The 15,393-nt window shown below is 32.7% G+C and overlaps 1 protein-coding gene across 7 annotated transcripts in view; it reads right to left on the reverse strand.

The window, feature by feature from the left end:
* LOC112692512 (cardioacceleratory peptide receptor) overlaps window positions 1–15,393 on the reverse strand; it is a 342,250-nt gene that overhangs the window by 60,078 nt on the left and 266,779 nt on the right. Inside the window, exon 1 of one of the 7 annotated variants that reach the window (XM_025567192.1) lies at window positions 3,906–4,176. The exons of the other annotated variants lie outside the window; for them this stretch is intronic. The gene's annotated coding sequence lies outside the window, so the exon portion shown is untranslated. Of the gene's footprint in view, window positions 1–3,905; window positions 4,177–15,393 lie in introns of those variants that run through there. 7 annotated transcript variants of the gene reach the window in all.

The raw sequence follows: 15,393 nt of genomic DNA on the forward strand, positions 1-15,393 counted from the left end.
GTGTGTGTGTGTGTGTGTGTGTGTGTGTGTGTGTGTGTGTGTGTGTGACACGTTGTCTAAGGTTTATTTATTTTCCGTTTATTTCTTGGGTCTCTTGCTACAGTATGTAATATGTGAGATTACGATTTATAAATTATTAATTTATCATTTATTCGAATCGAAAACTGAACGCGGCCTTATAATCGGGAAATCTTTACTTTCTGTAACTTTTGTTATTTTTTCTATTTGGATCCATTCTTAATGCAGAATCGTATCACGCTCATAGACGTACCCGGTGTGCTTGGGAATTAATCGAAAATTGTATTCTATAGTTACAAAAATCAACATAACTCTGTGATATATAGTATATACCGTTAATTAATAATAATTAATTAATTATTAATACATTTATACTGATATTATTTATTCTCTAACCATTTGATTCTGTTGTAATAGTTCTACATAGGAGAATGAAGTAAGAAAATCATCGACAAAATGGTTACATACACTTTTTTGGAGTGTATGATATTTAACTAATTGATATAATTATGAATACTAATTTAAAAACTGTGTATAGAATTAATTATTTTTTGTATTACATAATATTGAAAGGTGATAAAATTTGATGGGGGGATTGCCCTTATCCCAATCATCAGATTAGTTAATTTTTCTCTAGCACGCCCCAAACTTAAATCTGAGCATGCCTATGATCACGCTTGAAATTCTACGATCAAACGGAAAGTTTTCGGTATTGGTGGCCGTAACTAAATAACCATATAAAAACGATTGCGTACGAGTGTTTATAATTTACTGATATTTAAGAAGTCCCATCGGAGGGAAATCGATTTTTCTGTTGAAAAAAAATCATTAATATATTCTGCTTTTTAATATAATTGTTCGAGTTACTATAGATAAACCGAAGTTGGAATAGAGAATCTTTAGATCACGTAGAATTCAGAACAATTATTTTTTATTGTTAAATTCGAAAATAAATTAATAAATATTAGTAATTCTTGTAGTTAGTAATTTTTGCGCAATGAATCGAACAATATGTGTTATTAAATCGACGATATTCATGACATGGTTTTTTATTTTTTTTATTTTTGAGCACTCATTTGCCAACACATTCGGTGTAATTTTTCCCATAGCTATCTTTAACGATTATAATCTACTCCGACCGGCATAAACAATAATTGATACGTTGATGGCAAGACTGCGTATATAGGTTTACCTTTGATGTGCCACGCGCCGGCTTAAAAATTACTTTTCCAATAGATCAATATCGGCCATTTATTATACTACGTTTATGGGCACGATGATGACAACTCGATTGGTTTTGATTTATTTTTCTGTAATTGTTGTGTCACGCCAACAGTTTTCGGATTCAGTTCCCATCATCCATACGCCACGTGGTCAATGCATTCGTGTCCTGGATTTCCGTAGATAGAACCCGTTGCGACGATGTCTTCAACGGGCACGCATTAGTCAGCTCTACCGATTACGTTACGTATAAAATCGATTTCCAACTTTCACACGTCGTCCACTGGGTCCGGACAGCGCGGCGTGCGTGCAACAAAGGTGGACATTAACTAGCTAAAAAGCTAATTTTTTTTAAACTTATAACTTATCTAGTTACTTTATTTTCTAATAAACTTTTTAAATTAACTGGTTTATTTGGCAGTCGAAATAACTTAGATTTTCACAGTTGATTTAAAAACGATCTATCGAATTAAAACATTTTTGAAATGTCTCATTTATACGTAAATATTAATATAAAAATTAAATAAACTTGTAAAGTAAAATGGTCAAAAATTATTTTAAGTAGATAACAGGATGGAGAAAAAGCAAATTTTATTAATAAAATAACGTTTATACCTACACCAATGTCTTTACATTAAAAAAAAGATCACTTAAAAAAATAATTATTTTATTCGTGCAGTATTTTTAGAACGTAATTAAGTCCTAGGAATATTGTACTGGAGGCAGAGTTAGGTATTAGTCGAATAAAATATTATTCGATTGATTATTTGAATAAAAAATTATTCTTCATTGATTTATTCTTAATTTTATTATTGATTTTTATTTTTATTCATTATCTTAATTTGTATTATTATTCGTTATTCGTTATTCCCTATAACCATATAAATAATAAATTTAAATCCTAAATAACGATGTATAATAATAATAAACTTATTATTTAGACTTAAATAATATATATATGTTATTATTCTTGATACACATACGTTATTATAGTTACTATAACGATAATTGTTATAATTATTGCTACAAATTGTTATTATTGTTGTTATTACTTGAATTATTATTTAATCATTAATTATTATTAAAGTGTTGAATTATGTGAAATGTACGTAAAAATTTGTTTGGTAATTTACTGATATATCTACAAAGATTAATGTAAAAACGCCAAAGGTGATAACATTTCTAGAATAGTTTTCTGCTAGTAACCTATTTAGTTACCAAAATTTAGGTCTTGATAAGGCACAATTCACGCTCATATGATTGCGATTAGTATAATAAATAAGTTAAAAAAAATGAATATCATTCATGATTTTAACGAATAAATTTATTCTGAATAATTGTTTTATTCACGAATAAAACTATTCAAAATAAAAAATTATTCTTTATTCATAAATAAATTAGTTATTCATGCTTTTATTTTTTATTATTTATTTTGATTTGTTTTTGCCCAACTCTGAATGGGGGGAAGGGTAAAAATATTCTAGGAAAATCATACCCTCTTCGAGGTATAATATTCCTAGTAAATTCGCATCGGAAGGTAAGATCATTTTAGAATATTCTTACCAGGGGGGTAAAATTTTCCTAGGATAATCTTACTCCCTGAAGGGGATATAATTAACCCAGGATCTTATCGAAGGTAACGTTAACCTAGAATAATTGTACCGGGTAAAAACTTCTCCTCCCCCGGTAATATTTTCCGAGGGTATGATTTGTCTGTTACATTGGGACTAGTGCCACTCGTGGTGTCCTGAAGGTCTGTTCACACGCGTCCGGTCCGTTTCCGTTCCGTATCCGTGCCGTGTCCGGTCAGTGTCCGACGGTATTCGTGACTTTCGATTCATATATGTCCTGTTCTGATCCGTACCATCTGGCGTCCGATATATTTCGCTGTGCACGTGTCTACGCGATTCAAACAATTTCAGAGGCGAATTCGGTAACGAACAGTATTCGTGTCGAGTAGTTCTATCATATCGCCTATTTCAAGATAGAGAATTTAGAAATTGGAGATTTTCGTAATGATTGCAGTACTGCTAGACGAAGAAGAAGCGGTAGCAAAGAAAAAAAAATGTAATAAATGAAAGGAAACGAACTTTGGTTCACTATTTATGGGGAAAAAAACAAATATCGATGGTGAATTCGCAACATTATACAATGAACGAGTAGATCACGAGACCAAATTCTGTGAACACTTTCGAATGTCTCAATATAGTTTTAAAATATTATTATTAAAAATTCAATACACATATCGGAGACATGTTTCGAGTGTTTCCGTATCAGTGCCGAAAACATTGTTCTTGACTGATATAAATTCACGGATTCGGACGAGACGGATACGGACCGTTCACGTGCGAATAGACCTTTACTCGGTTTCCCGAGTCTTCAATTAATCTTTCCGGGTGCATCGGCGAAATGCCGATTTCACTGGCAGTTAATTCGGTACGGATTATCTACAGCGATCGGGCCGCGAGGGTCGGAAGCAGGAATAGCGTGACATTATGTATTGTTGTGACGTATTGTTTCAATATTGTTACAGCATTATTATTGTTATTAATGTTTTAGTGTACGGGGAGGATCAGGTCATCGCCGCGGGCGAGTATAACGCGACATTAATTTCGCGTTAGATGAAAGATGAAAAAAAAATAACTATAGCTTCTACAATAACATACATTTTCCGGTGGTGCAGATGACAGGACGCGTTCTGTATCGCGCTCGAGCGTCTCCGTTATATTTGTTGCCGCCACGGCTGCTGCAACCCGTTTCACTTTTAAACGTGTGTAAATCTCGAAAAAAAAAAGGTCACGAGGAAAAACAAAAAAAAAAAAAAACAAAAAAATTAAAAAAAAAAAAAAAAAAATAGAAAACGTTTGTCGGAGTGCGTTGTAGGCGCTCGGTGTACGCGATCTTCTCCTCGCGTCATCGCGTGTTGTCGTCGCGAAAACCAACGCGTGTTTAGGCGCGCAGCGCAAGAGAATTTCGTTCGTCCCCCCCCCCCCCCCCCCCCCCCCCCGAGCGCCACCGCGTGCCCCGCCCCCCCCCCCCCCCCCCCCCCAAACGGATGATCGAAAACGTTGCCGACGTCTCATCATCATCGTCTCCACCACTGAATACATAATACGCTATACGCGCGATCGGTTAACGCACAACGGTATATGATTTGACACTGATTGCGTTTGACCGTCCAATTTCGTCAAACGAACGCATTTGTCGGTGTGAGGGGGAGGGGCTGGTTGTAAGTGCCGTTGGTGGTCGTAACGATTATATGACCGAACATTTATGCGTTTGAATTTAAAAAAAAAATATTTCCTCAGTCAATATAATACTTACGACTTAAGTAAATCTTTCCTCGTCAACGGGGCAATATAATAAATATAAAATTGTTGCTTGTACACCTACTAGTACAAATCCTAATACTTTTAACTAATCATTGAATTATCTTTCCTTAAGTAGAATTTTTTCAGTGATGCACAAAATAATGTAATAATAATAAAAAAAAAAAATGTAATAATAATGTAATGTTCATTTGAGTTTCGATATGTATTTTTTTTTTTTTAAATAGATTATAAAATGATTTTTAACGAATCTTACAAAATGTTAATTGTTATAAATAGAAAGAATATAAAAATCTAACTACTATAAAAGCACTTTGTTATCATCATTTGCGATCTGTTCTAGAATTTGGATCAACAATCAGGTATCGATCTTTATCCACTTTTGTATATGATCGAGAAAACATCCAGTTTATTTGTTTAAAAATAATTACCCTAGTGAATAATTTACTCATTTACAGAAACTATAATATATCAGTGGAAAATTTATTAACTTTAGATTCTTGTTGATTGACATTATGTTCGTGTATGATTTATTATATTATAATGTTGTATATCCTGTGTTCATAACTGAAATCAACTTTCGTATTCCCTTGTATTGTTTTTAAAGTCACGATATTATTGGTATTCCATATTTTAAGTCTAATAACGGTTATGATTTTTTTTGAAGTTATAAAACTGAAAGTTGCAAACATAGTGTCCACTACCTTTGATTTTTTTGATACATTTCGTAAAACTTTTATATTTAAAACAATCATATGAACAAAATATTTATTATAATACAAATATAATTGTTAATGTTGTACGAATTATTTATTATATTTTAAGTTATTATGCATTGATTTAGTTATGTGTACAGCATTCTTTACAGTAAAAGTTCTGATCCCATTGAACTAAGAATAAATAAATATAATAAATATTGTGAGATCTCGAGTACGATTTTAGCGCTGAAAATGTCAACTTCTTGTTAGGACCGCGGGTCTACAACGGAGTAGGCGTATAGGAGAGAATAGAACTACGTATCGACAAATTCTACTATAATAATAAATAATCCTGTATCGTAAACATAGCTGACATCTTTGTAATCGTCATTTTTCATAAATCAATGTCACGAACAATCGCGGAGTGTTCATAATGCAGTAAAATAATCGTGTAGCATTATAATTGCGTCAATCAGATATTGAGCATTCGCATTAGCTGCAGACAATAATGTATTTATTTTACGAGAAGTCCCCTTTCTTGCGACCAACATGACATCATGAGTTTGGTCACACATGGAATTTTGGCGCGTCAAATGTTTACACAATGTAAAAATAATTAATATTAAGTTTCTTAAAAGTTAGGCACCACGAGTAATTTAAATTTAAATTTATGACAAATTAATTTAACGTGATTGTTGATTGTTAATAATTTTATTTTCATATCGAGTCAAGTTTACGAAAATGTTACAATAAAATCACGCGTACATTGATATCCGATTTTTAATTAATTTTGGTTGTAACTCGGTCGTTTTCAATGTGTTTGTGGCACAATAAGTGACCGGTTTACCCTGAAAGCTGAGTAATAATTCTACTCGACCGGTGTACATCATCATTACGCGTTTACAACACTCGTATGTACGTATAAAGAAGATTTATACTATTTTCTGCAACGCGTGGGTCTTTTGTTTACGCGTTTACGTATTCAACCCTTTACTTAAAATCCTTTGACAGAATAACAACGTACGTTTCCTCGGTACTTTCACCGTTCAACTTTTCGTTACTATTTTTATTGTTTACGCTTTTACAGACATTTAGTACGTAAAGTCCACTGGTCTAGGAGATTTCGAAAACCAGTTTTGTATTGTAGCCAATATGAAAAAGATGAAACTCGGGAAATGTTTGCAAAACGAAATTTATCACCATCAAAAAGGTTTGAACGATGATGACTTTAAATCGTGAGTCCAAGAAGTTTATATAAGAAATAAGTCGTCGTTGCAAGAAGAAACAGGATTTAATGTTTTTAAATGATATGAATTGATAATTCGAGTACGTACTTCAGTATACGAATTCCGTGCACATCGCTTATAATGTATTTGCTCTCGGAAACGGAACGCATAACAATTGAATTGTATACAATTCACATTATGCACGTGGTCTAGATATTAGATTCAACTGTTTCGTCTGTTTAGATATATTTCGATTTTCGAATGGAGCAGAATTCGCGCGATTGAGCTATTCGAAAACTCCGCTGGACTCGTTTTTTTCGACCGTGTAAAATGGCGCTCAAGATAGATAGCATGTATTTTATTTGGGAAAGATCGAAGTAAATTCCACGACAATGCGTACTTGGCAGTCGACTTTAACGCGTTGTTCCGTTCAATCACCATTCTGGTTTGCGTGTACAGTTGACAACATTACGCGAACGGTTTACTCCTCTTAACGTTCAACACACGCTGTTGCATTGTGGTTATACCAAATGCGAGTAAAACAAGTACAATTAATACAAAGAATACGGATTGAATGAGGTCATGCGCGTTAGGGACGGGCGGGTTCTGCAATAACGTACACAGTCATATTATTGGATATCTTGTGATATAGTTTCTTTATAAGCATTTGTTGGTATATTTATTTAGCGAATCGGAACTTTTATCGATGGATAATGTTTCATGCGATGAAAACGCGTAACCGTATTTTCGTGTAAACTTTTTGTTTTGCATATTATTTTTCACGTACGTGTTGTTGGACACAAATTGTTTATAGAACTATTCGTATGCACGTCGTTTGATAGACATTGATTTCCCACGCTTGATACAATAAATCAATTAAATAACGATTAATTCAATAACAATGAATGATGTGCACAATTTTTCATTTGTTAGTTCGTCCGTAATTATATAGTCTGAAATTAATTATAACGTGTTCTTCGCACCAGTACAAGACTACTTGTATAATGTATTCACTAATCTACCCTTAAAATATGTTTTTTGATTATTCGAATAAAAAAAATTATTACTGTACCATAATACATATTAAAATTACACTTCCGAGCAATATTGTAACAGAAAAGCTATTATTTTCTTTTAAACGTGAACTGTTATAATGGGTTAGTAAGGACTTTTTTGTGTACACGTTAAACATCCATCAAGATTTTTTTTTATAAATATAAAACTTTAATCTTTTTTTTTTTTGCAATAAGAATATAAATTAATTTTTTGTTATACCATAAGTGATAACTAAACTATTATATTATAATAAGAACAAGTAGAAGGAGAAGGATATTTAAAATAGTATTCTCGCGTGTTATTTCAATGGTTTAATTTAATATATTGATAATTTTAGTTCGGCCAGTATATTTGGTCTATGTACATATGAGTTCAGTAGAATTTTCATGTCCTGAAAATCCGAAAGATGAAACAACGTATTCAGTTTCAAGTTTTTTAAATAACATTATAACCAAAACGAGATTTTATGTATTGCAATTATTCTTACCATATGTCCAGCCTACATCTATAGAATTCTGATAACTTAAAATTCGATAGTTCATCATTCACGAAAGTTAAATTTTTATACATTTATTATTCGTCGAAGAATAGAATTCTAAAAATATTCTAATAAATTTTAATAACCTACCGGATGATAAATTTTTAAATTCGAAACTTGTCGTTCTTTACAAATATAATAATACTCCAGACTAAGCGTTTATTTATTTCTATGTGTAAGCTGTTTGTTCATTTATTTATATATTAACAAAATTCCCCTTAACGTTACCAACACATCACGATTAATCCCACAACTTAAATTGTTTCCATTCCCATTGGACCTTGAGTCATCTGCGTTCTGTGTCGAACAAGAGCACAAAACTTTCTCAAACTATTTTTTTTTACGCCCACTCGCGCTATTCCAATATTATATTCTTCCGTGAGGTATTTTAATACGAATCCGACGTGTTCGGCATCTTTATACTGATAATTATAATATAAAAGGTATACAGAGGAAAACGGTCCGAGACGAAATCGTTTATGATTAAGTTAGGTTGGGTTCCGACCGACGCGAATTTTCTATTGTTTCAACCCTTTCAGTCCCCTTTTACATTATAATGTACATACTTTTCCATCATACAGTTTTCCGTACATTACCGTTGAACAATAACCCGTCGAGTACAAAAGTTGTCCAAAAGTAGGGCCAGTCCAAATATTCGTACGTTTATACACGTGTATAGCAGTAGTCCGGTAATTTCTCGATCCACCCAACTGTTTACGGTCGCAAACGGATTGTGCCGACGGAAAATATAAATAAATACGCCGTGCAACCGGACTGCGTGCGTGATTTTTTCACAACACGTTCGAGTTGCGCACGCAATAATAATTGCCATTCAATTTTAATTCGTTTGGCGATATACTCGCGTAAATATTAAATATCAATATAAATTATAGTTGGCCCAGTCTTATCGTTCATCAATACCTCATCTGTAAATCCTATCAAACAATATTGCCAATGTTTGTTTGGAAATTAATTTCGCACGTATTGTTAACAATGCGGTTACCTTGGCACTGCGCGACGGGGGTAATCTTTAGATCTTTAAAATGTTTAGCGAGAAAGACAAACAATTGAAGTACTTGCATTGTAAACGAGTGCAAATCGTTCTTACGAACATTTTCAAGCGGTAACGTTCAGAGGTCGTCGGGTTCAAAACGTATAAAGCTTATTCGATTAAATACAAATAAAAATAATACATTTAATGAAAAACGAAAATGGCAAAATCATATTTTAGTTCTTCGAGTTCAAAATCCAAAAGTTAACAACTAACAAACGACGAAAGGATATGGAAAAAGATTTAATTCGAAATACTAAGACCCGATTAACATCGAAAAATATACAATGATTCGTTATATAAAATCAATTAATTATCGAAAAATTCGTTGACGTAATAGGTATATGACATTTTTTACAAAGGTAAATTATGACATAATATTCTATACATACGAGTATGTCTACATTATATTATTTAAAATTAACGATTAGTCGGACAGATAATTAAAAACAATGAAACCATATCTTTGATCAAAACATTAATAAAAAAATATCGATTCTCTACAGTCTATAAAAGGAAGAAAGGAGGGAAATAAGTAATTTTTAACGATTATCTGGGACGCAGCTAGGACGTGTCGCGAAAAAACCACGTACGCAACTTGCACGAAATATCGTTTTCGAACGCAATTCGAATGCGCCCATAAATTTCCGACAATTCAACATTTTCGATGGTTTGTGCATTCGATGCAATTCCAATGGAGAATTTTCATTTTCTTTCAAACCATCCAGAATCCATCGACGTTTGATTATTTATTGTTGATTACCCAAAAAAAATTACTAGTTTTTTTTTTTTTTTTGTAGGTGAGGGGGAGTCGCACATCTGAGGACGTAGGTTATCAACAAACAAAAATAAGTCACATTATATTCGATCGAGGGAATCTGAGTTCGATCATTTACGTAGGTACTACGCTACACACACCCATCGATGTAGGTATACAACAATAATGTTATGGTCAACTCGTTGCCGGAGATCGACGATTTAATAACTCTTAATTTAATAAGGTCCATGTAGGAGGAGTGAGCTGTTCCGCGTACGAGTTGTAAATGTACAAGAGATCACCTATAGTCCTGTGGGAGTTCGGTTCACGCAGGCGTGCGCTTGAGGTTTGCGGGACGCTGGCATTTTTTACCGACGGCTTGTTACTCGCATCATATATATTTTTTTATTACACATAACTCGCGTAAAAACATTTTCCCTCGGTATGGATATTATATTTTATCGTTGAAACGTCAACGAAACATTGTTGTTCATTAGTACTGCAACACGGGAACCGACTAAAAACCTGATCGAAATCCAAGTTTAAAGTTGAAACACAATGGAAATGTTCACATGACACGGGGTGCGTACATGTTTTTCGATTTTAAAAACAGCACCATAGGCTTACCAGATTATCGAATCCCGCGAGAGGCACGGGCTCGGGCGCGGAGCCCTGGGAAGCTGCTCTTTCTGCCCTGGTGACCCGGGTTCGTCCGGAAGGGGAGGGAGAAATAAATAAATAAATAAGAGTAAAAAAACTCGTTGCACGACGAATCAATGTCATCGGGTTGTGAAGGTCGAGCACACGGGCGCGCACGTGACAACGAATGCGAATTTGAACGCGCGTCCGGCCGATCGGCGGCGGCGGCGACGACGTTTTTTCATAATTCAAACGGTCGTCGGCCGTCGACCATATATAGGGCGTCGTACAGCGGTGACGGACGTGCGCGGAGAAGGACCCTTTCGTCGCCGCCGTCGTTAATGTTTCGCCATTATTATTCGCCGACGGTATACGTGCAGAATTTTAACGAGGATTTTTTTTTTTTTTTTTTCGTCAACTGCCCAGTCTTTTCTCTTTCACGCGCGCGTCGAACCCGCGCGTACATTATATACATGTACATTGTATATACGTTTATTTTATTTTATTGTTTTCTTTTATCGCGTGCGGCTTCTTCCTTTTAATACGTGTGCCAAAACAAAAAAAAAAAAAAAAACCACAAAAAATAAATAAATCGTCGAGGATAAACCGGAAAAAAAAAATCGTCGCGGGAGACCGCGTTCGGGTGTTTATCCTATACACGTAACGAGGAGCGATGGTGACGAAAAATTACGAGCCCGTCAGAAACCTACCGCGCACACACGCGTAAACGTATAACGCATGACGTACGGGTGCGCAGGGCACGACTCGCGTCGAATTCCCGAAAGAAGACGACACGATTAATCGCCGTCCGAAGAGCAGATTTGTTTACAAAGTCTTTGGCTCGGCCACGACTATGCCGCCGGCGAAGACGTCTCCGCCGAATTCCGATCGATCGTTAATCATTTGATAGATCGTACGCCGTTTGGCCCGGCAATGCGTAGTGTCGGTGACGTTCGTCGTCCGAACGGGGAGCGGAAAGAAGGATTTTAAATGAACACCGACGGCGACCAGTTTTCTGACGACGGGCGGGCGCGACGAATCCGCCGCAAGTCCGGAGGAAGCTTTAGCGTACGGTCGTCTCTCGAGCTTGTAATCGAACTCGGAATTATTCGCCGATAAATGCAATAATATTGCTTTCGAAACGAGTCGCCCGCAGTCGGATTATTTTTATGCGCGTGTATACACTGGTAACTTGTAATGTAATGGTATGCGTGTTGTAACGTTGTCGACGAAAGCAAAACAAATAAATAAATATAATTCAAAAAATATGTACACATTATTGATTATTATTATTGATTGTACGATGTACGGTACGTTTTATAAGTCGGAATTTTAGGTGTATTACATCTTTTGTTGCTATTTGACTTCACTTGTAATATTTTCGAAACGTCCTTTGCAATCGTTCGAAAATCAAAATATTTTGTTGAACCGGTTTTGACGACCAGCTCTTTTAATTTTTTATTCTTCAATACAGTTAATAGAGAACAAAGTTCTTCGAGTTATTGACGTTTCGCTGTATTTAATATTTTTACTTTTCGTGTAACGGAGTATTTTTCCATTTTAGAAATTTATCTGACGAGAATAATAAATTTGAACATTTTGTAAATAAATAATAATTTGATGTATTATGTATATTATTTTTTAAATATTAATATTTATTATAAATTGCTCATTATTTCCGTTGAGATAAATTAATTAAAAAATAATACTTTTAATCTTTATTATATTTCTAATTATATTTTTAATTTATAAATCAATTAATATTTAAAATAAAAAAATGTATTTTATTTTTTTATATACTTTTTTGATTATTGAATAAATAAACCTTTTTTAACATCTTAGTTAAACATAATTATTCCAAGATAATACTGTAGAAATATGAGCATAACATGGTCGATAAAATGTGAAGTAAACTTTATACTTTATAGTGCATGTATGTCGCATGAATTATAGTTTATGTATATTTGAATAAAAATCTATACACAATCTCAATAATGTTATAATATTATAATATATATATATATTTGTAGGTATACGATAAAAATACAACTTCACGGAAAACTTTCGAACAGAATTAACTTGGTTAAGTAACACAGAAACTTATTATGACGTGCATATATTTCATATTATATTGTTTACTTAGATGCTATTGCGTATAAGTCAGTTATCACATTTTTACTTAAGAAATATAAATAAAAAATAAAACACTTTTATCTTATAATATCTTGACGTTACGAAGCTAATGAAGGTCACTTAAGTCAGCGAAAGTTTGTTAAAGCATTCAAAAGCAGTCGAAATACCAACACCTTTGTAAGTTCTTATCGGAATAGTTTTTTAAAAGAAGATAATGCCTGTCGCGGTGTATAACGAACTAGATGATAAAAATATTTGATTTTATTTTTACTGTCCAGTACATGTGCGTACGTGTGTGTGTGTGTGTGTGTGAGAAATGCTCAAGTTCTAATGGACCAACCCCTCCTACGACGGTTATAGTGTTAGTAAATTAGTATTAGTGCATTTCACATACAACATTAGCCCACAAACAAGCATAATATAAATTTATACTTACGAGGGTGATTTTTTTATGAGCGATTCTTATACAATTACTGTAGCCTATCGAATTCCAAAAATCACGCGTATAAAAGCAATAATTATTATGATTATCGAATATGTTGGACGATGCAGGCTGTTATTGTTGTCTTTACGGGAGATTGCTGAACCAACTTATGTGTAATTATGTAGTACTTCAAAATACTTTGCTTTGGTAAACGCAGACAAATATCGGTAAAAATCAAGAAAAAACAACATTTGGTAATCAATATCCATTTCAACCAGTATAAAAATAGAAGAAAAACTAGATTTATTTTTTATTCCGTTCGATATAATATGTTTCAATGTTATAATTATTTGTTCTATGTAATATTTTAAATGAAACGTGGTATACAAAATGTTAATTATATTTTAATATTTAATTTACAAAATTATTTGTGTCCCGTGCATACGCTGCCCGAAGGTATTTGATCAATATTTAATGATAATTTTGCTATTTATTTATGTTAATCTACCAAGTTTCTAGTATAAAATGAAATTCGAGTTCAAACCACAGAGGAAACGACTTAAATAATATAATAATTCATGTATTTAATTTTAAAACTATTAAAAAAAAAAAAAAAAAAACTAATAATAATAAAATCGTAGTGTACAATTTTACAATGTTTATACAATTTAAATAACACTGACAGGTATTTTTTTATACTAGTTCTAAATTGTTCGAGGAATAATAGGTTAATGTATTATGTACACTTATATATATGTTAAGTATATCTTATTGCAAGAATGTAAGATCGTTTATTTTTTATTAATGTATTCCTATTGCATCGCGTCAAATACTGAATAAGATAGAAAAAGGTCAATAAATGGGATATGAAATTATAATTTGGATAACATTTTTAACTATTTCTCAGTTTACTGTTAGTATATAGCTCATATAAGAAAGAATTATCCGATCAAATCACATAAATATATTCTATATAATTACTTTTCTGGTTCAATTTTGAAACATATGAAATAACGAAATAGCTTTTAATATGAGACTTTTGATGAAATTTTCCTTCCGTAAAGTTTCGTCATAGGATAAAAATAATAATTTTTATAAAATCAATACATTTAAAACTAATTTCAAAATCGAAAACAATAATAAATTTGTTGGCAATGAATAACGATTAAAGATACACCGTTATGAATATATTTCACTATAAATAGAACTTAGAAGATTATTCGTATTTATTTTATTAGTGACTCAAATACCTTACATAAACATAAACATAATACAAATAACCTAAACATTAAGAATTATTGTTAAATTTTTTTTTCTATTTTTTATTTAAAATCAAATATGAATTTTGCAAATATAGTATGTTTAGTTAAATTATATCGTACAGGGTTTGAAATATTTACGCCACTCGATGGTTTTTTTGTTCTCTATTTTATTTGCTCCAATTTAGAAAAATAATACAAAACTCGTTAGTCATCAACGTATAATATTTTCACCCGACAATTTTCGGGAGGCACTTCTCAAACACGGACATTTCTAATTCAATTCAATTTAGTAGTTTGCAATACAATGTGCCCTATATTATTATTATTATTATTGCGACTACTATACTACAATATCGATTGTATGCGCATGACAATGTTATATTTGCCGACTCATCTCTTGTGTTTTCAGTGTATCTATTGTCAAGTCTTAAGCATATACTACACATGCTTGGTGCAGATCACTCACTCCAGTAACACGCCAACGCATGCGTGTGATGTTGTATTTTCAATCATTCGAGTTTAAACAGAGGTTAGGTCAGTGACATCTCTTAGAACCTTTTATTGGGGATGGCAAATTTCATACTTATATTCACATTTATGTATTATTTTAGTGTAATAAAAATAATAAATAACAACAATCTGAAGACAAAAAAAGGCCATGAAGGGGGGGGGGGGGAGTAAACCGAAGACGCTATAGGCCAGCGAAAACTTTTGAGTGCCTTGGGACTGGTTGATTTCAAGTTCCCCTTTATTTATACTTATTTGGCCAAGATGTACATATTACTTAAGTAATAATTAGTACTAATTAGCACGATAGAAATATTCAAATTGGTTAATATATTAACGTCAAAAACCTATATTATACTTACCATATAATATTTGGATTAGTTAAAATATTTTATTCATTGATGACAATATTAAATAGAATATATCATTATCAAAAAAAAAAAAGGATAAGTTCAGTTACAGTGTACCCTTTCTGGATGTTTTCATGACAAATTCATAGATAACATTGTCCAAGTTGGTATTTTTGACCATTTA

The sequence above is a fragment of the Sipha flava genome, unplaced genomic scaffold (assembly GCF_003268045.1).
Source record: "Sipha flava isolate LNK unplaced genomic scaffold, YSA_version1 74_pilon_pilon, whole genome shotgun sequence".
Lineage (NCBI taxonomy): Eukaryota > Metazoa > Arthropoda > Insecta > Hemiptera > Aphididae > Sipha > Sipha flava.